Source organism: Onychostruthus taczanowskii, unplaced genomic scaffold (genome assembly GCF_017590055.1).
Source record: "Onychostruthus taczanowskii isolate IOZ18803 unplaced genomic scaffold, ASM1759005v1 scaffold67, whole genome shotgun sequence".
Lineage (NCBI taxonomy): Eukaryota > Metazoa > Chordata > Aves > Passeriformes > Passeridae > Onychostruthus > Onychostruthus taczanowskii.
The window spans coordinates 3,615,511-3,641,315 of NW_024504455.1; the positions used below are offsets into that span (position 1 = coordinate 3,615,511).

Genomic DNA, 25,805 nt, shown 5'->3' on the forward strand with positions numbered 1-25,805 from the left:
AATGGCTTGAGACTTCTTCTTTCGTGTTGTTTTTAGTGGTTTTTTGTTTATTTACATAAATCATAAGCACTGATTCCAGGAACTTAATTCAAAAAGCAACCTGAAGTGTCACACCTTTGAAAACCAATTTGTGTTTAACTACCATGTTCTGCCTGCCACCGAGCTGTTGCACATTAGCACATTTTATTGTCTTCAGGGCATTCACCTCCTTCCAATTTAACTTGAAGTTAGTATAGAAAATTAACAAATCATGCTGATTCCACCACACTTCAGGTATGGTGCAATACCACTACCTATCCATTGTTCTAGTAAACTTATATATGAAAAGCAATATGCAAACTTAAGCAGGATTTTTTTAAAAGCACACGCAAAATTTCCTAAAATATTACTATTGTATAGGAAACACCTGGTTTGAATTTTTTGTCCACTTATGTGGGTCTCATTCTCCTTTAAAATTATTGATTTGTAAAGTCCAAACCACTTCACGCTGACAAGTATTAAGCAGCTTGGGTAGATGTATTTTATCTATTAGTTAACACCTCTTGTATTTTATTACAGGATTTGCATGCCTCACACTGCTTTTCAAAAAAGGACTGCGGGACAAAATAAAGTCTGAAAAGAAGACTGATGTGAAGTTACATGAACAAAACACAAGGGAGGGCTGGAGAACAAGATCAGCCAAACTTCAACATTTACCAGAATTAGGAAAAAAGGGACTTAAGGGTGCATGTCTATGTTAAAGCAGTACTGAAAAAAAAAAAAGAGGCCATATTACTTCCCCCTCCTCCCCAGCTTCCCCCCTCCCCCAAACAAAACCCAAAACCAACTTCATTAAAAGCTTGCAAGCTTTTTTGGATGCTGCATCTTGGGGCAGCTGGAGAACCTGGAGCACCATCAGGCACCAGCCCCGTGAGGCATGGGGTGACCCCAAATTTGCCCTGGCAGGGAACACCAGCCAATCCCCATGTACCTCTTGGACCTAAATGACATTTATGGGAACGTGTCTTCCTCACTATTCTACTGAAATCATGCACACGTTTGAATGGGAAAGGTAAGGTAAATGCAGTTCATACTGCCAAAACACCAAGCAATGAAGGTAGTTTCAAATTGTTATTGCAATATACACTAAAAATACCAAATATTTCAGAAAAATAAATATTATCTAATACGCAAATCACAACACAACTGACTTGCCTTGACACAGAAGAGTATTTATGCCAAGCTCAAATATTGAACAGAAATATTTATTTTAGCAGCTGTATGAATTATTACAGCCTGGAAGCATCACTATATGTGCATTCCAAAAGCATTAATTTTGCCTCCCTGTGTCCACTCACATAACAGGGACAGGGCCTCAAAGCTTAAAAACATTCTTTTCAAACTCACCTGTAAATCAAAACATAATGCCTCATGCCAACACGCTGTTTCCCTGTTCTCCACTTTGCCAAAGTAGCAATAACTAGTCTAGCTTGATGAACAGGGGCTCTACAAAGAAGAGACTAATTCAGTGTATGACTTAACCACACAGCCCTGCTCAAATCCCAGAGCCTCCACACCACTTGTCATTAACTACACTACAGGTCACTCTCAAAATACATAAATCAAAGCCATGGTTTAAGCTTACAATGAGTCCTGCTGGAGCCAACTGGATTCATCAATATCAACAGCCCTGATAGCATTTAGCTCTAGTTAGCTAATTAGAGTGTTTGACAAACAAATTAATAGCAAAAAGCACATGCAAAATCTCTGCAGTTCATCCTGTGAATTGAAGTTGCACGGCTGTTGTGCCCACGCTTTGCAGGAACTGCTTTTGCTCTCTCTTCCTTAATAACTATCTCAAATCCAAGGAAGGATATTGCTTTAATGCCCTCAGCACACTGATCCAGACACTATTAACACCTGTAGGAACCACAAGACATGTCATGAGAATGCTTCTTTCTGAAGCTTAAATTATTTGATCTCAAAAGAGGAAAAGGCCAAATTCCAGACAAGCTGCTTTGTATGTTACAAATTGAACAAAAAATTGCCAGATGCAAGATCTGAAGAAAAAAGCAGTTATTCACACTGCAGACACTGATTCCATCCATCAGCACACATATCCAAGAATCTATCATTTTGCCTGCTCAGAGCTAACATAAGACTGTATTTGTTATCAGCCAGGAAAAAAAAAATACAGAGTGCTTGGGCATCTGGGTCTTTAATTTACAATAATTTAGGAACAGCAGGAAGTGACAACCACAGGATAAAGTACGACGTACGTGAGCTTTTCCACAAGATGTTCACAAGCCTGGTTTTGCCCATTTTAGCACCTGTGCTGTGCTAAAGCAGAAAAGGCATAGATCAGCTTTTCCAAGAAATAACCACAAGAAGGGTTTTACTAGAAACAATGAAGGGCAGCATGACTGACACCTGTGGCTGTGTTTGCAGAGGATTTTCTGGGGAGACATGCACATTGGATTTGCAGGCCCATGGACACACCACTGAAGACAGGAATGCCTTGTTTATTTCTACAGCAAATCAGAGAAGAGGTAAACTTTTGTACACTGCCTCACTTTTTGTAACTTATTTTGATTGGAACTATTAGCTTGATAGGTACAGAATCCTCTCAAAAGAAAATAAAATCATTATCTACTTAAAAATTACAGAGTAAAAGAAGACAGTTGAAAAAATTAGGTCAAAAGGCCTAACCAAAAATTTTCAAAGGTGATGCTTAGAATACTCAAATTCTTAGTTTCCAATTCCTCAATAAAACACAAGCCTCACATATGCATATTTCTTTTTTTTTCCACAGAGAAATCAAAAATTAAAACCAGGACACTTAATTTAGGGCCCTGTCAGTACCACAACCATGGGCCATCAATGTTGAGGCAGCAAAAAGCAGCATTGCTGCCCTGCTGCCTCCTACACTGCTACACAAGAGAGCTGGTCTGCCTTAAAACCGCTCCAACTGCAAAGAGAAATACCAACCCAAATCTAGTTTTTAATCCAAGAGGGAGAAATGTTTACCCTGGTGAAACACAAAGGCAGCAAGGACACAGAAACAAACAAATGGGAGAGAGAGTTCCAGCAGGAATATTGCCTTAAAACTTTCACTGTCTACAGCTCCAGTCCATTCCTGTGTTACACACCCATCCTACGAATTCTGTCACGCAAAATGTGTGACAAACAGAAGAAATTAAAATTAAAATCCCACAGCAACTGTTTATTTCCTCTTTGGGACACTGACTCTCAGCACTAATGCTGACAACTTTTATCAAGTACATTCACATATGCACATACCCCACCAGTGCCACTCTGGAGAATATTCTGATTTCTGGTCTCACACAGGCCATTTCCATGCTCAAAAATGGAAATGTGATTCCTACACCATAAAATTTAACTACAGAATTACTTATTTTCATCAGATGCATTGAAGAAGGCATTAGAATTGCAAGGTTTTGAAAGTAAAGAAAATGAGTTGTTGACTGACAGAAGCAGCAGCAGAGTAACAAATACAATTATACAAATAAGTAGTTTAGCACAGACCCAGCTTAGAGCACTAAACCCCAAATTCAAGGAACTGCTCACATAAGAATTTAAAAATAACTACTAATAAGAAATCATAGTAGACCATCTACAGAAATTAAACAAGTACACCTCATAAATGTCTGAGACCTCTGTATAAAACCCCTGTAGGCTGATCTAGAGCATCAAGCCAGGCTGAAAACTGGAATTCTCAAGGGACACCACAGCTCTGGTGACATTAACAACAGATCAGAACTGAAGCTGTTTACAAGCAACCACACAATAACCCTCAGAATTTTTAAATATATATATATATATATATATACACACACACATATATATATTATATATAAACATATATATACTTTTTTACTTACGCATATTTTACATTTTATATAGAACATGTATATTATATTATAAACATATATGTAATAGGTTTATATTAGGGTTTTTTAAAATAAGGTAGTGATCTCAGATTTTTCAAAGCTTCTAATCGTACTCCTCTGAAAACAGTTTACATGTTGTTTTCCTGCAGAAAGGTACCATAACAGTGCCAACCCAGTGGAAAAAATAACATAAAGAGCAAGTTAGCATACAGTGCTGTTTTCATCACTTTTGTCCAGTCTTGATCAAAAGGCAAGTTGCTGCAGTGAGAATGAACAAGCAAGAAAAAAAGTAAAGCCCCTAAGTGCCAGGATACCATCATCCCCAAAAATCCAGCCACGAACAGCCCAAGAGCTGCCAACTGACCACTGCTGCTGACTTGAATGAAAATCACTCCCCAGCCTTCTTAGGAAGTCAGTCACCACTGAAAGAAGAGCAATTCAGTATTCAGAAAAAGCCCCTCAAGCTAAGCTCTCCAGCAACACTCAATATTGCACTGACATTTTAATACTGCACTGAGTTGATCTAACATGCCATTTTAAAAGAAGGACCTGTATTCCACATTGCTTTCACAATCCCTCACCATCACAGAGAGATTACTCATTAAAAATGCAGAGAAAGTTAGCAAATTCTATGGGATTTAACGAAGTCAGAGGCAATTAAAAAAAAATCCTCTGTTACGTTCCATTTCCAACAAGCCTCACAACACTGGTGAAATGCATGTAAAAAGGCTACAAAATTCAGAGCCCTGCATGAGCCTGCAAGAAGCGTGAATACGAGCATCTTTTCCATCCAATGTCACAGTCTCAAAATGACAAGCCCTTTTTTTCCTGCCTACCAGCGAGTCTACACTCCTCTTTTCTTCTTTTGAATTTTCCCCAAGTTAAATTGAATGCAAATAAGCCAGGTGTGGTCCCCAGAGCAGTAATCTGCAGATAGTCCCCACCGAGTTCCCATAGCAACTTGCACAGCTGGCCACAGGAAAGAGGTTGTATCTGCTTCATATTGGCTACAGAGTTTAAACACTCAGCAAGTGAAACACCAATTACTGCATCTTGTAAAGGAAACATCTACTAAAAAGCACATCAATTTTTCCTTGATTAACACAGGAAAATAAACCTCTGGATATGTTCCTAGTCCAGCAATTGCTCAGCATGTGAAGTGAATATTTGTTATTTAGAAGAGGTGATGCCTGCGAAGGAAATGGTTTCTCTTTTCTGCTGCAAGGAACTGAACTTTAAGAAACACTACAGCACTTGGAAAATGCCTGTCATTCTGTACCTTGCCATCAACAAAAAACATAGCTGGAAGAGAAAAGTCAGAAACTCAAATCCTTCTGGACAAGTTATAACTTATAACACTTCCACAAGACAGTACCTCTCTGACAAGTGCTTTGTAATATTTCAAATTTTTACTGTACTCTTTCTGTAGCAAGTCTCAGTGTAAAAGTCCAGAGTTACTGTGACTGACAAACAGCTGTTGATTCCATACAAAACCTGCCCTTTGTTCCTTACCTACAAACACAGATCCCTCCTTCTGTTAATTCCATGCCTTTCTGCATCCTGCACACACAGCTCTCTACTTTAGCCTGCAGCTCTTCACCCCAGCCTTCTCACTGTTTCCAAACCACTTCCATACAATTTCTCACCAAATCCACACCAGCTGGCTAAACAACCAGGGAGAAGGCACTGGGGCTGGTTTGGAACCAGGGGAGCACTGACTGGCCACACGTATGTACTGGATGGTCAACCCACCAAAAAAGCCATACAGATAAGGACCAGGCTTTCCCTGCTTTTCCTTTGGCACAGCCACAAAGAAGAAATCTCTCCTTTCCTCAGACTGAGGTTTCAGGTAAGAACAAGGCTTAGGGGAAAGGATGGGCCCAAGTATCCCTGCCAATATCCTATGGCTCTTGGGAAGCAGGAACACAGCTGGGACCTAAGACACTGCTCATCCTCTCCCACTCCCAATTACAAATCAAAGACTTTCTGGGGCAGAGGATGTTGCTAAACATGAAGTAACCTCAACAGGTTTTTCTCTGCCATGAATCCCATTGAAGCCCTGCAGACTTTGAGGAATCAGCCTGCAGCAAGGAGTCCTACAGTCTAGGCATACAATAAAGAACACTCTTTTCTATTTTGCTTTGAATCTGTCTTCTTCTGTAGCACCATTTTAATGTCTCCTACTTCTTGCACAATAAGAGCCCATGAACTGTAAGCTTCTATTCCCCCTCCATGACACCTCACTGACTTCTGCCATATCCCCCCTTAGCTCTGTCTTCCAGGATGATAACAGTCTACACAGTTGTCCATTAAGTGTGAATGGATTACATAAAATAATTCCTAATGCTGCTTTTCTACATATTTTTTTAATGTCTAAGGAGAAGAGTCTAGCATCTAAGAGAAAGAAGCACTAATGGATTGTGGCACAATGCTATTTTTTCTTATATTGCTTTGCACTCTGATCTTATCTTGTTAAGTCCTAGCATTTGATTGGCTTTTTGACTACTTGTTGAGCATGACAATACAGCAGCTATTTCCATGAAAAACTGTAACATAAAAGATCTCATACATGAAGCATTAGGAGTCCCTATATTAACTCAGGCACATAAACTCAGACCTTATCTCTTGTTCAACAGGAACTTAGTATCATTGAAACATCTGTTCAATTTGGTTAAAATTGGACAACTGTTTTTGAGGGAGAGTGGAAAGGAAAAGTCAGAAAGACATAACACAAACCTCTCTTTCCTTTGGAAATCTGGTTAAGTAAAAATAACATGATGCTTATCAGTCCTCAAAAGAGCAGGAAGTTGATAAGAAACAGCCTCAGTATCAGTCACTCCTGTTTGTGCTGACCTTACAAAATGTCTGTCCTTGCACCTGGCATAACCATCTCTCAGTGATCCCTATTCTTCAAGGAGGGCATGGCAAGCCTACCCAGGAACATTCAGCCTGTAACTTCACAAGAGGCCACCACCATTATGCCACTTGTCCCACATGAGAATGCACATTTTAGGAAAGGGGAGATATAAACAAACAGGAGCAATTCAATGTGCATACTGGACATTAGCTATAAATTTCATTCCTCCATAACATATACAAGACACCGTACAAATGTGAGCTCTTCCCATTATTCCACCTGTGGGAACTAACTTGAATCCATCACTAACTTGAAAGCTGCTCATTTGCTTAAGTACTTTCAGTTTTCTTCTCTACCTTTTCTGCCTTCCAGACTTCTTTTCTTTTTCTAATCAGCAGCACTTCAAAGAAACAGCTGAGCTGGTGGCATTAAAATGACCAGAGAAACACACAAAGCTTTAGCAGAGCACAACCACTGAGCAAGAGAAACATGCCATTTAGTGTTAAAAATGATGGCTGTAAGCCCACTCAGTTGGGGGAAAAAGAAAAAATCACAATTCATTAGAAGGAAGAAAAAAATAGTATTCCCCTATACACCTGGCATAATTTGCACTTTAAGAACCACACCATGTTAACATTGACAGTCCACTGCATATTAATAAAAGCCAAAGACTTAAAAACTGAAGGCACTCAGTCTGTACTTCAAGCCAGTAAATTTGCACATTTTACAGGAAGAAATAAAAGGGGCATACAACTGGCAGAGTCTGGAACCTGAGAGGCTAAAAAATTGAGATTTTACACTGAAAGTGAACATGCAATTTTGAAAGAATTAGTAGTAATACCATCTAATACTGGTATAACAAATAAATATTTAATGTCAGGTGTTAAGGAGGAGACACTCTAAATGCAAATTTACCCAAGCACACACACACACACACACGTGCTCTCTGCTCTCACTCATATGTATCCCTTACACCAACAAAGAGGCAAGTTTTACACATCTCAAAAATGTAGAAGATTTAAGTACATATTGATTCTGTCCTCTAGAGCTCTTATCTCTGCTGTGGTTTCTTTCATGATATTTGCTGCATTCTGAGGAAAAACTTGCACTGAAATTGCCCATATGCAATTCAAATGTCATTTGACCAACTCTCCATGGTACTTGCTTATGAACAGCTTAAATACAGGAAGGAGAGGAAGGGAGAAGGTAATAGGGAAGAGTGAAAGTTTTGCCTTCTGTTGAGATCTGGAGACAAACACAACATTTCTGTAATAAAAGGAGGCCATCGAGCACCTCCTGTGTAACTTCAGCCTCAACTTGCAGGTGATGGATGGGATTAAGAACAGTCTCATTAACACACTCTAATAGACAGAGCTATAAACCATTTCCTTAGCTTCAGCTGTTAACTGGCAGTTCATTTTTTATAAGGTATGCCCTAGTACTGAAATCACCAGCATCAGTTTCCAGTAACTGGATCTTACTGTGCACCTTGGGCTGGTTAAAGAGGCTCCCTTAACCATAAGACCCCTTACACTCAGTGAGCAAGTCACTGGTCACTAGGTCAAACTTGGTGTAACCAAAAATTCTGAATTTTAAATTCAGTTTGACAGGCTTTTCACATTCTGAATCCATCACATCTCTGGCTTTGTTAGCAAGTCTCCTGATGTTACAAATTTCCAAGCAGCACCATAAGGTCAGACTCAACCATATTTGTAACTCAAGTGTTGTGTTACCACAGGTATTGCCTCACTCCAGAAGCCATTTCCTGACTCTAATTCATCACGATTCAACTCATTTTTAGAGCGCACGTGTTTCAGAGCACAAGCTCCTCTACCAAAAGTGAAACCTACATCTTTTTTTGCTAGGTGTTTAGCAGACACTCTATTTAGCTGAATTAAAATACATGGGTAAGTTCCCAGAAAAAAACCTGGTGACTTAGACCTCTTTGGGGTAATGGATCTGATAGCAGCAACTCCACCAATATTTGCATCCAATGAAAACTTCACAACTAAAGCTTCCATACTTCTTCCTGATCACTGGCAGATACGGAAAGCGCTTGCTGAAAAAAAAAGACACAGCCAGTAGATTTTGACTTTCCATTAACAACTGTATTGAAATTTTTCAGTTGTCCTGTCCTTAATCCTTTTAGTATGTGTTACTATTGATTTTGTATCACTTTAATTTGGTAATCAATGAAGTAAGCCATTCTAAATCAGATACATTATAAAAGAGTGCATTTTATCAATACAATTACAAAACAGAGCTTTAATCTTAACAAGAACTGAAAAGGCTTACAGCAAATTCATCTGAAAAGACTTTCTCTCCTACCCCAGAAAATTGTATGAATTGACATTAGATTATTTTTATTGACCAAAAATTGTCTATCAGCAAATAAAATTATCTAGTTACTCAAGCGAGTGCAACTGACCTCCAGCTTTTAAAATAAAACTGCCCCATTTTTTGACATTATTGACTCACTCATTTTTCCACCCTCTCTGCAGCTTCCTTAGTGACTTAAGATTTACCAACATCAACAAACACACAAAATCAACAAATTAGAGAGGTTTTTTCCCAGTCAGTCTAAACTACTAAATGCAAGCTGCCTTGCCTCACAGATTTTAGAAAACTAACTCTTACAGTCTCTCCAGCATTCCTCTTCCTCCCCACTCCCACTTAACTTTGAGAATGGCATTTTCTCCCTATTTTTAGGAAACACTCAAAGCCACTCAAAAGCAGGTGAGCAGGTGGTGATCTGTGTAAGAACAGAGGTCCTCACCCTTCTGCACATTTCAGAAAGTGTCCAAGGACTACAACTCCATAGGCTGGTCAGTCAGCCTAACAACTGTCTCTCACCAAAGAGTGAAGTGGAAATTCCGTTATTTCCTCTATTTTGGGGGCTTAGTGTGGCTTTTTGGCACTACTTTATCAGGCCAGAGAGGTGTCTAAGTAGTGCAGAAGTTGATAAATGGGGAGAAGGGGGAGGGAGAGGTGCTGCTGTGGTGGCTCACTTTGGCTCTCTCTACCTGCAGAGACATTCATCCTCCATCATGCAATCACAGCAAGTGTTGTATGCAAAGTTTGAAATAAAGGCATTCACTGGTGTTACTTGAGCTTTATCAGCTTGCTAAACACCATCAGGAAAAATATACCAGGGTATTCCAAGCAATTCCTTGGGTACTTGTATTTCATTAGCTTGAGAAAGGTAATTGCACATGACTACATCAGACAGTGCTTCCCAAGCCATGCCACTGCCTCTCCTCCTTATTTGCTAACCAGGACATGACCACTGTGGAGAGAAAAAAACAGACTGCTATTTCAGAAGGAGAGTACAGAGAGCAAACTGACAAAGCTGGAGCTGGAAATCCTCCTAAACCAGCAGAAAAACATTGAAGACCAGACCTCCATTTCGGCTCCTCTTTGCCTCGTCAGGAGCAGGGAAGCTGTTTAAGGTATTTATTATGATTATTCTTCAATAGCAGAGTATGGACAGCTACCCATCTGTCAAGCAGCTTTTGCTGATAGATAGTAGATACCCAGTAGCAGAGGTACAATTTTAAATAAGTCATCTGAGTTTATTCTTTCATTTCCATCATTTTTGTGTTTAAATACCAGCCATCAGTACTTGTCCATTCACCATAAGCTGTTCTCTCAGAGATTGTTTGGCTGCAAGAGTCAACAGGCAAACTACAACATCAGGAAGTCTCTTCAAACAGTATTCCTCATAATTCCTCTTTCATATTTTACTTCACTATGGAAGTTCAAAATCCTACAGTATTACTTCAGTTGACAACTAATCTACCCTATGTGTGCAATGAATCATTAGTTTGCCTATTAAATTAACAATCAAATTAATGATTAATTTATTAGGGGTTTTGTCCTGCTAATTACAGAAACATATGTATCACACTATAAAGGCCCTTTTTATTGCTGCTGAGATCACCTTATTTGGTTTGAGCACCAATTTTTTTAACTTTTTTTTTAATTATCACACTTGAAATCAGACATACCTTCAGTTCTCAACCATGTGCCCAATATTTTAGCCGAATTTTTAAACCTCCCCAGCACCAATTTGATGTCCAACATGCTCCTCACTTAGAAATTTCACCACACACCCCTACTGCAAATAATCACCCTTGCTATTTCTTTGTCAGGTTTCTGGTTACACTTTGTTGGTGGCAGACCCTGCCCTTTCTCCAGAGGCTCTCTCTCCTGGAAAGACATCTCGTGCACAACTAAATTTAAACTTTGCTTCCCTACGCAGTCTTTCCAACTACACATTTCTGTTCAAATCAACAGACAGCATCTGTTTAAGTGGTCATAAGAATTGTTGCAAAGAGATGAACTGCTGAACCTAAAACTTGCCTGATATATGATTAATACGAGGTACAAGAAACCTCACAGTGGACACCCATGGAATAGCCCACTTTCCAGAGAAGTTTCTTCCTAATCCCCTTTGGTTAGCACTTTATTTGTTCCCTGTTGTATAATGGTTTTTCAATTCTTTACAAAGGCTTTACAAAGCCTTCATTTAACCTAGCATAATGTACTGTAAATGAATAATCCCTTTTCTTTCCTGATCCTGTTAATCTTTTGGCCTCCGTTACATCTCACAGCAGTGAGATGCAAATGTTAATTATGCAAGAAGTATAAGATCTGTATTTTGATTTCCATCTGTCCAATACAAGTCCAGAACAAGACACAGATAACTGAGTGCTTTCCTATCACCATGGGAACATGATTGCCAGGAACATACCAAGAACGTCTCATATTGACTCCCAGAAGCCCCAGTCAAGTACCTTCTATCCATCACAGCCTCCTTTATCTCCTTTGTTGATTCATATTTTTCACAAACCCCTGATTATTCTCACTGTAACTCAATCTTCCTCAGGGCTGCACAAACATTGTCTTACTCACATAACATCTCCCTCTTGTTTGCATCATGTATGTCAATTATCCCATCTAAAAAAAATCTACACAGGTAGATATAGAAGTAGTTGAAACATTTTATTAATGTGACAGTGAAAACAACCAAAGTTGACAAAGTTGTAGGGCAATCCCCTTTTCCCCTGGCCACCCCTCCCATGGGGTCACACCAGCATTCAACTCACCCCATGGCTGGCATGATTAGCCCACAGAACTGGGCATCAGAAAATTAACCCTTCTGAAAAACAGTTCTGGCACCTCAGCTCCCAACCTGGATGCCTGCAAAATCAGACAATCCCAGCAGGGCAAATGCCTTTGAGGGTGGGACCAAGCAGAATCAATCTAGTTTGGTTTGAACTGTTTAAACCACAGCCTCACAATACTTTTAGATTTTATAACAAAGTCAATCTTATGACTGTCCAGCACTGAAAAAGAAAAGCTTCATTTTCTTTTTATCCCCCAGTCACAAGTTGGCTCTCCCTCTTCCCCCACACTGCCCTCCCTTAGGTGCTCGCCTAACCAGAGGGGGAGACAATTTTAGTTGGCAGTCCAGAAGAAAACTAACTTCATAAAAAACTAGCGGAAAATTTGTTTCCTTTCAAGTTAAATTAGCTATGTGTGGTAACCAAACACTGAAAACAGATACAAGGACAGAGGCTGAATCATGAAGGAGCGGGAAAGGAAGGAGAACTGCCCTGTCCTTCCAGTGGCAGGAAACTTTAAAAGGTTTGCCACAGCTTCAGCGTGAAGAGCCAGGGTACAGCGATGTGACGGCTTAGCACTGATGGAAGAAGGCCACATTCCACACTTGGATTTCCCACCATTTTTGGCTACACTGTGCTGGCTTTGTCACTACACCCCTCCAGAAGGGTATGTAACTGGTTAGAGCAGTAGAAAACTTTCCAAAGGAAGAAGAGTAAATACATGATAACGAAGCTGAAGGTAAGGAGCAAGGGCAGTCCCATTTCAGCTTCAGAGAGCTGTTACATTAGCTTAGCCAAGCTTGGAACCACAACTTAATATAGACATTTCTGTTCCAGAAAGAGATGTATTTTTGTACTGTAAAGCACCTAAAAAGAGTTGTAATCAGATATACACATAGAGGAGTCAATCAAGTCGTCATCATTACTGCTCTTCTGCAGTACATTAGTGAGTGTAACATATTAGCTTTCCCCTTAAATAAAGCATTCAACTGTGACCACCCTAAAGTCTTACACTGCCTACATTTGCACCTTCACGTTCTCAGCTTCCTCCAAATACAAAGCAATGTACAACATGCAATGCATCAGGCAAGGTCCAGAGAAACCTACTGAAACTGTAGCCTCAGAATCAGGACATGCTTTGAGTCAACAGTGACTCAAGACATCCAATGCAATACTCATCTCTTAGAATGAGATTTTGTTCAACAGTTCACAGTTAAGCATGTTAAAAACTAGTTGACAGACTGCTGTGACTGAAAAATACCAAGGCTGAATTCTATCAATTGTCTTACCAGCAAAAGAGAGTGAAAAGATACCCATAAACCCTCCATTTTTTCCAGGTGCTTCTTGCCCTGCTAATGAAGAACAAGACAGAGCCCACCATACCACATAAACAAATTTATTTTGGACTGAACTAGTTTGTGATATGTGTAATAGTCTAATGGAGAAAATTCACAGAAAAAAAAAGCTGGCATAGCACTGCTCAATTTTAGTTTTCTTTAGTATCACAATCCATTTAGACACTACCTGCTTTCTCAGAACAGAAACTTCCAAGAAAACGTGGTGAATTGATACTGTTTTCATATCTCAGTTGGAAGTTAGCCAAAGCTTTTTTTCCTTTCCAAGCAACACAAGATATAAATGTTATTAGAATACAGATAGTGGCAATGTAATTCACTGGGCATCAAAACTACTAAAGGTTCTTTCCTGAATTGTTTGCCTCTTGCAGTTGTTGTATTTTGGAAATTTTTAAACCAGATTATTAAAGCAAGAGTTTGGCCCTTTTGGTAGGTACATCACAGAATCAAGCTACAAAAAGCTGTTCTGCACACTCATTTCCAGAAAAGCTAAAAATCTGTGTTACCTCAGAACAAGAATTGACGTGGCAGCGAATCTACCTTTTTGGCAAGCACTTCTTTTGGCAATCATGTCCTCTGAACCCAATCCTGTGTCTGCCCTGTTCCAGCCCTACCCTACACCCTCAGTTTCACCAGTACAATCATTTGTACAGTGTCCCACAAACAGAGTCAAAGAATTGACAGAGATTAAAAGTAACTGTACAGTTCACCATACAAAAGACTGGTTCTACCTTAAGGTTATTTTATTATATATATATATATACATATGATAGATTAAAGGTAGATTTCTCTGATTTACTGAACTTCTGCAATAAGCATGTTTACAAAGAGCACTTCTCTGCATTAATTTTCCAAGAATTGATGGACACATATTCTTACTGAATTCTTTCCTTTCATGTGAAATTTCATGGGCAGTTTCGTGTACCTGCCCATTTACTGGGGAATCTCTAAGAAAGCAGTCTCCCTGAGACTTCCACGCCTCTGAAAAATGTAACCAACTGGACAGTGGATGCAAAAAATGAGAAGAAATGGAATTAACAGTCAGCTCAACCTAATAATCTCCATGTTTTTTGGAAAACAGGATTAAACATCCCCCTACCCAAAAACTCCTGCCACCCTTCGAGGTTTAATAAAGCTTAGAGACTTTTTGTATAAAAATCTAATTTAGAGCTTGTAAATAGGTTAACAAACAACAAAAGTATATTACCAAACAAAAAAAATACGGCCTTTTGTCAGTACCTCATCTTTTTCCCTGCCACCCAGAAAGTATGTAAAGGTGTGTTTAATCTCCTCTTAAATATCTCTTTCTGTTCTCTTCCATTCTGTAGCACGCTGTGTTTATTTCCTAGCCTCTCACCCTTAACTTGAGGGACAGGCTATTCTCTTAAATCCACCTTATTAGCTTCACAAATGCACGGTACACCAAGGTCAAGGTATAAGGCAAAAAATCCTAGGGCTCAAAGCAGGTACAAAGAGTGGAAATGCTTGAAATAAGGACTGAAACAGTACATGCTCTAGGAGGGCATGCCTCAAAGAGCCAGATTCACACAAAGGGGAAAAGAAAATGTTGCGCTCCAATTTAATCAAAATCCACTGGACACAACAGCTGACTCTGCAGCCCTGGTGACCTGAAGAGTAATTTTATTAGTTATACGGAAATATCCATTTTCAAGTTCCAACTGCTGCTCGTCTCTACTTCCCCAGCTCGCCCATGAAGAGGAGAAAATTCACACAAGCAGCATTTTTTACAGGTTCCTCCTCAAGGAACACTGAAATAGAATAAGGGAGTTCCCTCCCTTTAGTTGGAACTACACTCTTTTAAAATAGCACATGCTGAAAAGCAATAGATTTATTTTAACTTTAAAGCAGCACTGGCATTTGGAACTTCTATGCACATCAGCTCAAAACATCTGAAAAAACAATACTGGAAACTTCAGCACACATATTTTCTTAAAATCCAGATTTTGGTACAGTTTACATAAATTTATAGCAGGTGTAGAGTAGGCAAAGCTGTCCCATAATGCTTTAAGTATCTGCTGAACAATTGTGTTCCATTTTCACCACAAAAATACAGTTGTTATCTCCGAGAGCAGACATTGCGCTGCATATTTTACGCACTGATAAATGTTAAAAAACAGTTTTGTTATTTTTAATAGCATTTTGCCATTTCCATACTTTCAACTTGTGTCTTTAGTCGTGGCTTCCCTAGGAAGAAAAACAAGAACATGAAGGTGATGCTGCTTTCTTGTGTAACACCTAAAGAGGTTCTGCTACCTGCAAGTCCTATTAACTTTACTCAGACCAGTAAAGCTGGTACCAAAGCAACACAAACACTGTATAATACACATTTGGTTTGTACTTGGAATATCGTTTGCCACTACATGAGTTTGATTCTTGTATTACAAAGAACTTCAGTTTTACAGCTATGAATGGCATAAATCACTATGCCAGCCAAAAAGCCCTTGATTTCTTAAAAATTAAACATGAAAAAAAGTGAACATTTGAAGCTCTCCCCTTCTTAATGAAAATATTGCAACAGAAAACAACTGAATAACTCATACAGCAAAAACACAGCCACATTTTCTCCATGAAACAAAGGAGAACTGAGTACCCCAGCCTTCACTAGATTAATTATTTCTCTACACTTGCCTTGTGCAAACTCCAGCTTGCTTTGAACCCAAGACCTTTATGGCTCAAGTCCCAGGAGATGCTGAGAAGGTGTTCTCAGTGGAGCAAACTTTTCCAGAGAAATCACATTCTGATTCGAGAGAATTCATTTCTTTTGGCCTTTGGGGGAACACTGCAGGTCCCACGTATTTGTTCAAGTCTTTACCTAGCAGGAGCAGAATCCCTTCTAGGCTTTGTCAGGTTCATGCTGATCTTGCAACATCTGGCTGTGTACAGCCACACTGTTCACATATTTCTAATTCTGTACAAGCAATTTTAACCCAATCTTTAAAAGAACACTGTTTTCCAGATCGTTAAAACAGGCATTTAAGAGAAACCTTCAAGTAATACTGTGTCAATAACACACAGTTAAATTATAATACAGTGAACAACAAAGAAACAGTTGATTAGTATTAAACAAGCATTTACATCTAGAAAGTTACAATAAGATAAAGCTTAGGAGATGGGAATGAAATGCTGTGTAGGCATATGAACCACTTAAAACACTGAGAATAAAATCACAGGATAGGAAAGGCACTGTAAGTGGCACAAACCCAACTTTTATACATATGAAATATTATCTTTAAGGATTTTTTTAAAGGAGTAAAGTAAAAAAAAAAAAAAAAACCCAAAAAAGACTCCAGAGGATGACAAAGAAATCAATTTAAGAGCAGCTCTTCCATTCTGAACAGCCACAAATATTTCCAGCACCTACACCATAACTGCTCACGTAATTAATTCAGCGTAGCAGTCAGAAACAGCGGCGCTGAGACAGCCACAGCTCAGCAGCCCACACTTGGCTGTAAGGAAATTTTTCCTGAAGACAGATGCCACCCGGAGGAACCAAACCAGAAAAACAATCGGCTGCCTGACCAGAGGCAAGGCAAGGAGAGATTACAACTGCGAGTCTCTCTCCTCCGGAGACTCCCAGCCTGCGTCCGCAGAACAAACCCGCACAGCCAACAGCAGCGGCAATTTTCCCGAGGAAGACAAAGCAAAGCCGCACTCTGGCTGCGAGGCGAGCAAAAGGAAAAGCAGACTGGCCTCAGAAAGGGCTTCTGTGCTTCTGCTAACGACAAGCACAACCATGGACACCACTTTTCAGCTGCCAAGGATCGCACCAGCCTTCAGCGTGCACTCCTAAAACAGACTCAAGAGCTGATAAGCAGCCACACACATGACAGCTTCATTTCCCTTCTACTTCCTTAAAATCCGTGTTAATTTGCACTGGGACATGTAGATCTATCTGGAACAGTAATTAGTTCTGTTAATTAAGCTCTCCAAGTATGAATATGGAAGATATCCATGAGACTTTAATGTAAAATTGAGTACTGTAGGGCTGCTCTCCTCCAATGTGGGTACTCTGCCCAGAAAGAGAATCTGGGATCAGAGTGCTTAATCCTAGATGGCAAATTTCATACAATAGCTCTGAAGTGAAAAAGCCATTTACACAACTCTCTAGACCTCACCAAGAATATTCACACTTGTTTCTACACGATATTACAATATATGCTCATGTAAGTTTGTAGGTATCTCAGAAAAAAATCAGGGGAGTGGTCCCTAAATCTAAACCATGGAGAACAGGTAAGCGTAGATCCCTCACATCTCTCTAGGTGACATTGCAGGGCTGCATTTTATGAAGTCCTCCAGATCTAAAATCTTCACCTGAGAATGGATCTTCCCCAACTTGAATGCTACACACATATCCAAAAATCAACGCAACACACTCCTTATCCAAAAATTATATACAAAAAGAACAAAGGCCAGGTCTCCAGCAGCATGAGTTACTGTGTGTCAGTAGCGTGTGCTGTGTGCTTGCAGCTGTACAAAATAATTCAGAATAATTTAGATTAGCCTTCAGAATAATTTAGATGTCCTTCAGAGCAAGTGGTTACCATAAGGTCACTCGCATGTAAATTCCTGTCTCCTCTCCTCTAATGGCCAGTCAGGGTAGGCCATACCATCATGGTAAAACAGGTCATCATTTCCTAAACCACTACAGCCTGAGAAATTCACCCAACAGAGAAAACTCTTTACTGAATGTGGTTGAATGGATTTTGCCATTCAACCAATTTCTGATTTATTTAACATTTTGTTTAGCCCCTAGAAAAGAAAACATCAAGTGTCAGTATGCAAAATCTCCTACTGCAGAGGAAGGGTAATACATTTTCAAAGTTTTACTCACTGTTCAAAATTCAACATACAACACAATCTTTTTTGCACAAGTTTCCATTTTATGTTGCTGCCTGAAAAAAATGCTAAATACAAGAAACAAGCAACAAAAACATAAAAAGAATAATCTCTGTATTATAACCTAAAGCAAGCTAGTAAAAAAGAGCATGTGCCAGTGGCAGAGAACTCAGAAGGCATACTACAACCTGAAGTACAAGGAGTCTTGCTTACTGTTGTCTGCAAATGAAAGAATATAAGAGCAGAAAATTTTATTTACCTCAAGAGATTTTACATTTTGTGTGATGAAGATGAGAGTAGTTACACAGCTTCAAGGCTCTACTAAGAATCTAATAAGAAATATTAGTCCTTGGGGAATAAACAGATGATGTACTGAACCTCTTATCCTGGATTTACACTGTGAATATGACTATTCAATGATTGCAATAACCAGCCTCACATTTCAGAGCTCTGCTAAGCCTTTCCTCAACGTCTAGGAGTTCAAAATTAAGACAAACCTGAGAAAATTCCAGCAGCATCAGTGCCAAAGAAATAAAATCATTCTGAAGACATCATCATTTCTTTAAAATGTTCAGCTTATTTCAAGAGTAGCAATCTAAGTGTTTTTCATTGTGCAGTGTTTCCAAGGCACTAGGTACTATTCTCACAAATTTGCAGTTCCTATGTAAGGAAGGAACAGTTTTGAATAATTAAAACTAAGCCTCTTGCTAAAACATTCTTTCATTACTTATTTCAACAAGTCTTCAATGGAAGCCACCAAATTTTTATGTCTACTATGTCACTGGTCTTTATACAGAAATTGTCAAGTAAAGCTCAAAATTCAGACTGTGAGTCTGTTTTCTGCAGACATACAATTGAAAATTCCCAAAGTTCTCTTTCAGGTGAATATTACATATTCTTAAAGAAAAAGTATGAGGAACAATAATCTGATGGAATTCAATAAAAGGTACCTACAAGACATGCCTGGGAAAATCATTTTACTACTGCTGAAAGGAATACTCAAAGCTGACACTCACTTTTTATTGTGTTGGTAAAGTTGATTTATATTTTAGCTCTTATTCATCCCCACAGAAATTCCAAGTAGTATTAAAATCATGCTACTTAATTGCATGACACTGCTCTCTTCTCCCAGAAAACCAGCAACCAGACTAGGGGACAGACACAGCCTTGAGCTGCACCAGGGGGAGTTTTAGGCTGGACACAATGAAGGTGTTCCCGACAGAAAGAGGGACAGGGCATTGGAGTGGGCTGTTGGAGTCACCATCCCTGGAGGTACTTAAGGAAAGACTGGATGTGGCATTCTGTGCCAAGGGGTGGTTAGGCCATATGTGGGAGTCAAGGATCTCAAAGGTTTTTCCACCCTCATTAATTCTGTGATTCTGTGCAACACAGCCCCACCTCCCTCACAAAGTCCTCCTCTTACTCTGCCCAACGTGAAGCCTTTGAATCCAGTGGCTCCCAGACTTGTCCCAGCTCCCCACAAAAGCATCCCAGTGCTCTTGGAGGGTAGGTAACACAAACCAGCCACTGCCGTGGCTAAACTGTGGCTGCAGCAGCTGTGCCTCCTCTCCCTTGGCTCAACTTCCAGCCATGAGCACCCTGGCACAGCCTGGCTCTGCATCTGCTGCTCAGGGCCGGGGTGAGCATCTGCTCTGACCTGTGAACAGAACCATGCCCGCAGGCAGAGGGGAAGGCAGGGTCTGGCACAGATTTGTGAGGCTGGGGAAGATGAGTGCAGGTACAGCTCCACGGAGCAAGGGGACATAGGTTAAACGACAACAGGAGAGGCTACATGACAAATGGGGCATGGCAAGAGGGAGGGGGAAGGTAGAACAAAGGTTCATCTTCCATACTCAGGCAGCTGTAGCCACTGCCATTAATCACAGCACCCACATCCACCACGAGCAGATGCACCACTGCTACCTATGGGGTGTTCTACCAGAACACCTGAAGGTGCAGATGCCACTTTAGACGACCCATCCTTGCATGAAATATGGATCAAAATATGCCAATTACATACTGAAAGTTCAGTAAGTGCCAGCATCACCTCCCCCACCCCACACACACAGCAGGAAGCTAAGTAGGCCAATTACAAGAGGATGGGGAAGCAAATTTAATTCCTTTGCAGAGATGTGTATGTAAAACCTCACAGAGTGAGGAAATATTCAACTGATTACAACCAATAATTTATTTAAAATTTATTATGCAACATGGGGGGAAAAAAAAGAAGCTTAAAAAAAAACTTGCCATGAAAAGTCAGATTTCAAGGTGGATTTTCCTTGCCTTGTAATCTACAAAATAGACTGATAAGAGTCATTGTTATTTCTTTAAGTAGCCTTGTTGACATTTCTCTGGAATTACTATGTTCATAACAGCAGATGCTCATAAAAGCATACACTCCAGGAGATGAGGTGGTAGCAGTAAGAAGCAGTGCCAAAAATAAAAGCAGTTACATGTTAATCATTACATATTAAATTGTGTTACACAACCTAATGAAACTACTTCATGTTACCGAAAATGCAGAACCAGAAGATGAAAACAAGTACAAATAACAAAATAAGTATCTCTGAATGCAATTTATTTGGGAAGAACATAATTTCAAATTCCAATAAATACTTGTATACTTTACGATTTCCAGACAACTTCAGCATGAATTATGCTCTCACATCAATTATTCTCACCTTTCAGGATTCTGCCATAAAAATTAACTCACCTAAAGATGTCTTTGAAACCATTAGCAAATTTTGTCATTCAAGTACTAAAAAGTTCCATTGCAATTTTAGGTTTAAGATAGCATTTTAAACTGGTTCCAGTTTTTTATATGCATGCATACATTTCAGTGCTATTTTTAAATTTCTCTTCAGTAGGAAGGGCCTGACTGATTTATTTTTAAAAGGCATGCACTGCACAGTTCACATTTTGAAATCTCACATAGTCTGAACCTTAGCAGGTACTTTTCACTAGAGCTCTGAAACAGAGAGCTGTCCAAACCAAAGAAGAATAAATAAACAAGAAGGCTTAAGAGAAGTTTCCTGTCACTTTAAATTCTTGTGACATGAATTTTCTCATAATTCTGACTTGGCCCTTATTTCCTTGTTTGTTTCCTTGTGTGAAACACGCAGGAAGAAATTATGAACTTCCCTGGGAAATATCAGCGTAGCTGGGGCAAAGAGGCAACATGTTGAAAAGAAAACATCTGTATTTCCTTCCCATTCTCTTCCACCTGAAATAAATTCTTTGGCTGCAGTTTGTCTTCTTTTCTGGAAGCATTTACACAGTATCTAATGCTATCCACCACCATGACTACCCCTGGGGCTTTTATGAGGGTGGGAACAATCAGTATAAGAATTACTAGGGACATCAAAGAGACAAAACATTTATTGAAGGGGGAAGAGGAAGAGAGAGTGTGAGGTAACGAGGGTCCTACTGTATTTACCTTATGTGCCAAGCATGTGGACAGCAATAAAAACCATGTAGGGAGCAATTTTGGTCAGAGAAAGAACACGGCAGCCTAATGGGAGGCCTTTGTTCTTCAAAAGGGTCTCCTTTTCCCCTTTTGTGCTTCACTTAATTCATGGCATCTGAGCTGCTCTTGAACTTGACAGACAGAGAGGAGGAGGGGGGAGATGGAGAAAGGGGAAGACAGAGACACAAAGAAAGAAAAAAGAAAAAAGGACTTCAAAGAGTTTTCTTTTGAAAATTCAGTTGTGCTGTATGCATTGCTGAAGGTTTTAGATTCAAAAAAAAAGGGCAAAAAACATTTCATATAATTTCATCGTGGGGATAAATTGTCCAACGCTCTTATTAAGAAGGCTAGAAGAAAGGAATGAGAACAAAAATTTTAAAAAATAAATCTATCCGAGCTAAGGAATATAAATAAAATAGAATTACTCCCACGGGCGCTTTTTATTTATTTTCATGTTAAATCCTATTCTCAACGGATCCCAATACATTTATCAAAATCTCATCAAAAACATCTGGTTGCCAGCAGTCACCTGAAAGGCACGCGTTGCGCACGGAGCCCATCAGAATTCCCGGCACAGCGATCGCTGCCCGGCCAGGCCGGGAGAGCGGCGCCGGGGCCAGCGCCATCTGCGGGGCTGCGCCCGAGCCCAGCCCGCGGCCCCGGGGCGGCACACGCTTCTCCTTCTTCACCGGGAGGGAGCCCTGAGCATCTGGGAAGCTGAACACAAAACATTCGCCTCTATCTGAGGCTCCCGAGTTGCGTCCCGCCTCTCGGAATCGCTCCCAGAGCTCGCCCACAGCGGCTGATATGAGCTCCGTGTAATATATTCGGCTTTTCGCCCCCTTTAAATATCCATGCCATAGGCAATATTTATATGAAATAATTCATAACTGCAGACTGCGCTTCTCTCGAGCGTTTTTTTGTCCTCTAGACCACTTCCTCCCCTTCATACTGTGCACCAACTACTTACACATAATTTATATATTCCTTTGTGGGTTTTTAGCCGTGATGTATATGCTGAAAATGTTTGCCAATAGTATTTGTAATAAAGCATGAGATTGGAAAATGTACAGATTTGTGTCGATACCACGATAAATTATTAATAATGAATAGTTTTAACTTAATTCAATAATAGATTTTTAATGCATAATGATCTTAAGTTGTCCCTTATCAACAATTAACCCATCTCCGTCCTGATTTACATCTTCTGACAACCATAAGCATCTGCCTAGAGCATACTATTTCCAGAGTGCAGAAAGGAACATCAAATAATCTAACTTTGCTACTTGATAATGCTCTCTTGACTATTCTGATGACAGATCTTTTCTTCATTCGAACAAAAACAGTACCTAAAATCAAAAGTTTTAAATTAATTCTGTAACTTAATTTCTCTTTCTTTTCCAAACAGGGATATAAAGTACACACAGTTTAAGGGTATGAATCTTCATTAGCCTGCACGAGGTTAATTTCCTTTAAAAGTCCAATGCACAGTTAGACTGTGAAAAGTCTACCAAAAAAATGCAAGGTCAGAAATTGCCAGACAAATACATCTCCGGCAGATTGCCACTGACACAGCAGATTTCAGTTGTTGTGTTTGTAAGGAAGGTTTCTGTCTCACGTTGGCAGCATATTTATATTCTGTTACACCACCTGTAAGGTAGCCTGGGAAACACTGTGAAATACAATTGGCAAAACCCTTCCTTTTTCAAGGGCTTGTTTAGCATGATTAAGAACTGTGTTTCTGAAGTAATTATGTGGGTTTTGTTTGGGTTTTTAGTAATAATAAATTGGGGGAATTCCACTAGAAAGGACTACAGAACCTGCACCTATTATGTCAGTTTTACAAAACAGACTGAATGTATTTCAAGTTATAGATACTGAACAGAAGTAAAAAAAGATGGAAGTAGAAAACTTACTGAGCAATTAAAATAACTAAAAAAAAACCCTCCATCTGTTTTGTGTACAGGAGTGTCTTTGAGATTAATTAAATTTATAAAACACTGAATACTGACAGTGTTACAGCCGTATGAAGCAGACAGCAGTGGAGTATTTCTGAGGTACTAATTGTAGAAACGTAAAATACTTGAGACAACCACTAACATAACTTTGCATAAAATAGTTGAATTCAAAGATTCTACTGTCTTCTCTTGGAATACCTACCTGAAAAGAAATGAAGACACAAGTCCCTGGTGATACTGGACAGCACCTAAGCTCCTACAGCTGGTGAAGCAAACACATGAATAACTACAGAGGCTTACTGCAGCTAAGGAGAATTCTCATATATTTTTTTTTTAAACCCCACAGAAACCTGTTAAAATTACTTGTATTTTGCCAAAATCCAGAGCTTTGACCACCTCAACATCTCACTCTGAGAACGCTGGCTCGAATGCTAGATTTTCATATATTACATTTGACCACAGCTTATCTTTGGGACATTTTTAAAGACAGATTTATTGGTGTTAACTCTTCCATGCCTGTAACACGAGTCCATTTCACTGACTTCTCTTAGCATTCCTAAGATCCCCCTCCTGCCCCAGCTCAGTTTCATGGAACTTACAGAAAAAGTACATCTGCCTTTTTGACAAATTGCTCCAAAACAACTAAAATTAGAAAGTTAATCAGGGAACTGGAAACACACAACACTGCTAATTTTCTAAACTAGGAAATTAATTGTTTCCTGTAAAAAGAAATTTGATTTGTACAAAACTTTTCCTCCGGCTGAAGTCTAATAGTTCCAAAAACTGTCTTCTGATAATTCTCAACCAAAAGACTGAAAAGCAAGATTTAGGCAGCAGAAGATTTCAAGTACATGGAAAGAAAATACCAAATACTTGGCAAGCAACACTTATCATGATGGTACTGAGTGAGATAAGAGTCACCACTCCTTCAGTAGACAAGTCTTGAATATTTTTTTTCACGTGTACACAGGAGAACAACATGTTAATAAGCACAGCTTCTTAAGAAAAGGCTTCCAGAGTGCAGCTATCCCTTAATATTTGGGGTAACAAGCAGATTATAGGCATATACCACACTTGAGCCAGTCATCAAGAAACAGTTCAGAAAGCAACCCAAATAAAATATACTGCATTAATCCAGCATACAGATCACAAAAGAGAAGTCATTCATCCTCACACTGACTGGAGGCAGCAGTTGTATTATTTTAAAGTTAAAAAGAAATCTCATCTGTTTGTTTTGTTATTGTAGCTCCCAGGCATAAGCTCACTTAGCTTTCAGACAGGGAATATGTATATTGCATAAATAGCTTTCATACAGTCCTCCTTCTCCTGTGATGCACACAGTAATCACCTGTCTACTTAGAGGCTTTCTATTCTAGAAGTCACTATGTAGATTATATATTCTATCCCAGACTACTTACTTCCCTTAATTGTGCATATCCACTGGGAATACTTCAGAGAATCTCTCCAGAAATGTTGCCATGCTACCAAAACCAGGTAATTGCTCTCACTTTTTTATTTTACTTTAAGACACATCAGATTTCAGGGCTATACTAGACCCACAGCAAGAAGCAAAAATAAACTGAATAATAATCATAACAATCATCATCCCTCCACATTCTCATCCTCTTTTTATTTTCTGGCATTCCTCCCCAGTCAAACCACATCCCCATTTCCTATAGGTGTCTGTAGAAAAGGCATAACTACAAAATCAAACCAGAACTGAACGCAATCAGGCAAAAGCATTTCTTTGTTGCAAAGAGACTTTACTTGTATCAGATTGCTTCTTTAAAGAGAACCTCACGCAGGCCAGAAACAGCACCATTCTAAACTGAAGCACAAATGGGTTATTACACAGAGTTCCTGACTTTCCATCCCCCCTTGGTCTCTGCACACTTGACCTCAGCACTGCACTTGCCTCCCAGTGGCAGCAGGAATTTGCCTGGCGATGGGCGTGTGGCAATACAAACAACAGGAATGCTGGAAGGGTATGGAAACACGAGATCCTTTCTGTGCAGCAGCAATCCACTCTCCTGTCAGTATTACAAAAGAACACACAGCACAGAGCTGGGCATCACACTGGTGCCCAGTTCCCCAAAACAGGTAAGCTAGGGTGTGAGCTGGCTGCACCAAAGTGAAGGGCCGAGATTATCCCAAAGAGCAAATGCTCCCACTGCTTCCCTCCTCCGGCAGTTACTGTGTGGCACCGTGAGAATTGGTTCCCCCACCCGATACAGTGAAAAATCAACGCTGAAATGAGGGACAGATTTTCACTTAATTAACAAATTAAACAGCTATA

The 25,805-nt window shown here is 39.6% G+C and overlaps 1 protein-coding gene across 12 annotated transcripts in view; it reads right to left on the reverse strand.

Annotated features, from left to right (window-relative positions):
- POU2F1 (POU class 2 homeobox 1) overlaps nucleotides 1–25,805 on the reverse strand; it is a 112,747-nt gene that overhangs the window by 62,851 nt on the left and 24,091 nt on the right. Inside the window, exon 2 of one of the 12 annotated variants that reach the window (XM_041420869.1) lies at nucleotides 21,522–21,682. The exons of the other annotated variants lie outside the window; for them this stretch is intronic. The gene's annotated coding sequence lies outside the window, so the exon portion shown is untranslated. The remainder of the gene's footprint in view (nucleotides 1–21,521; nucleotides 21,683–25,805) is intronic. 12 annotated transcript variants of the gene reach the window in all.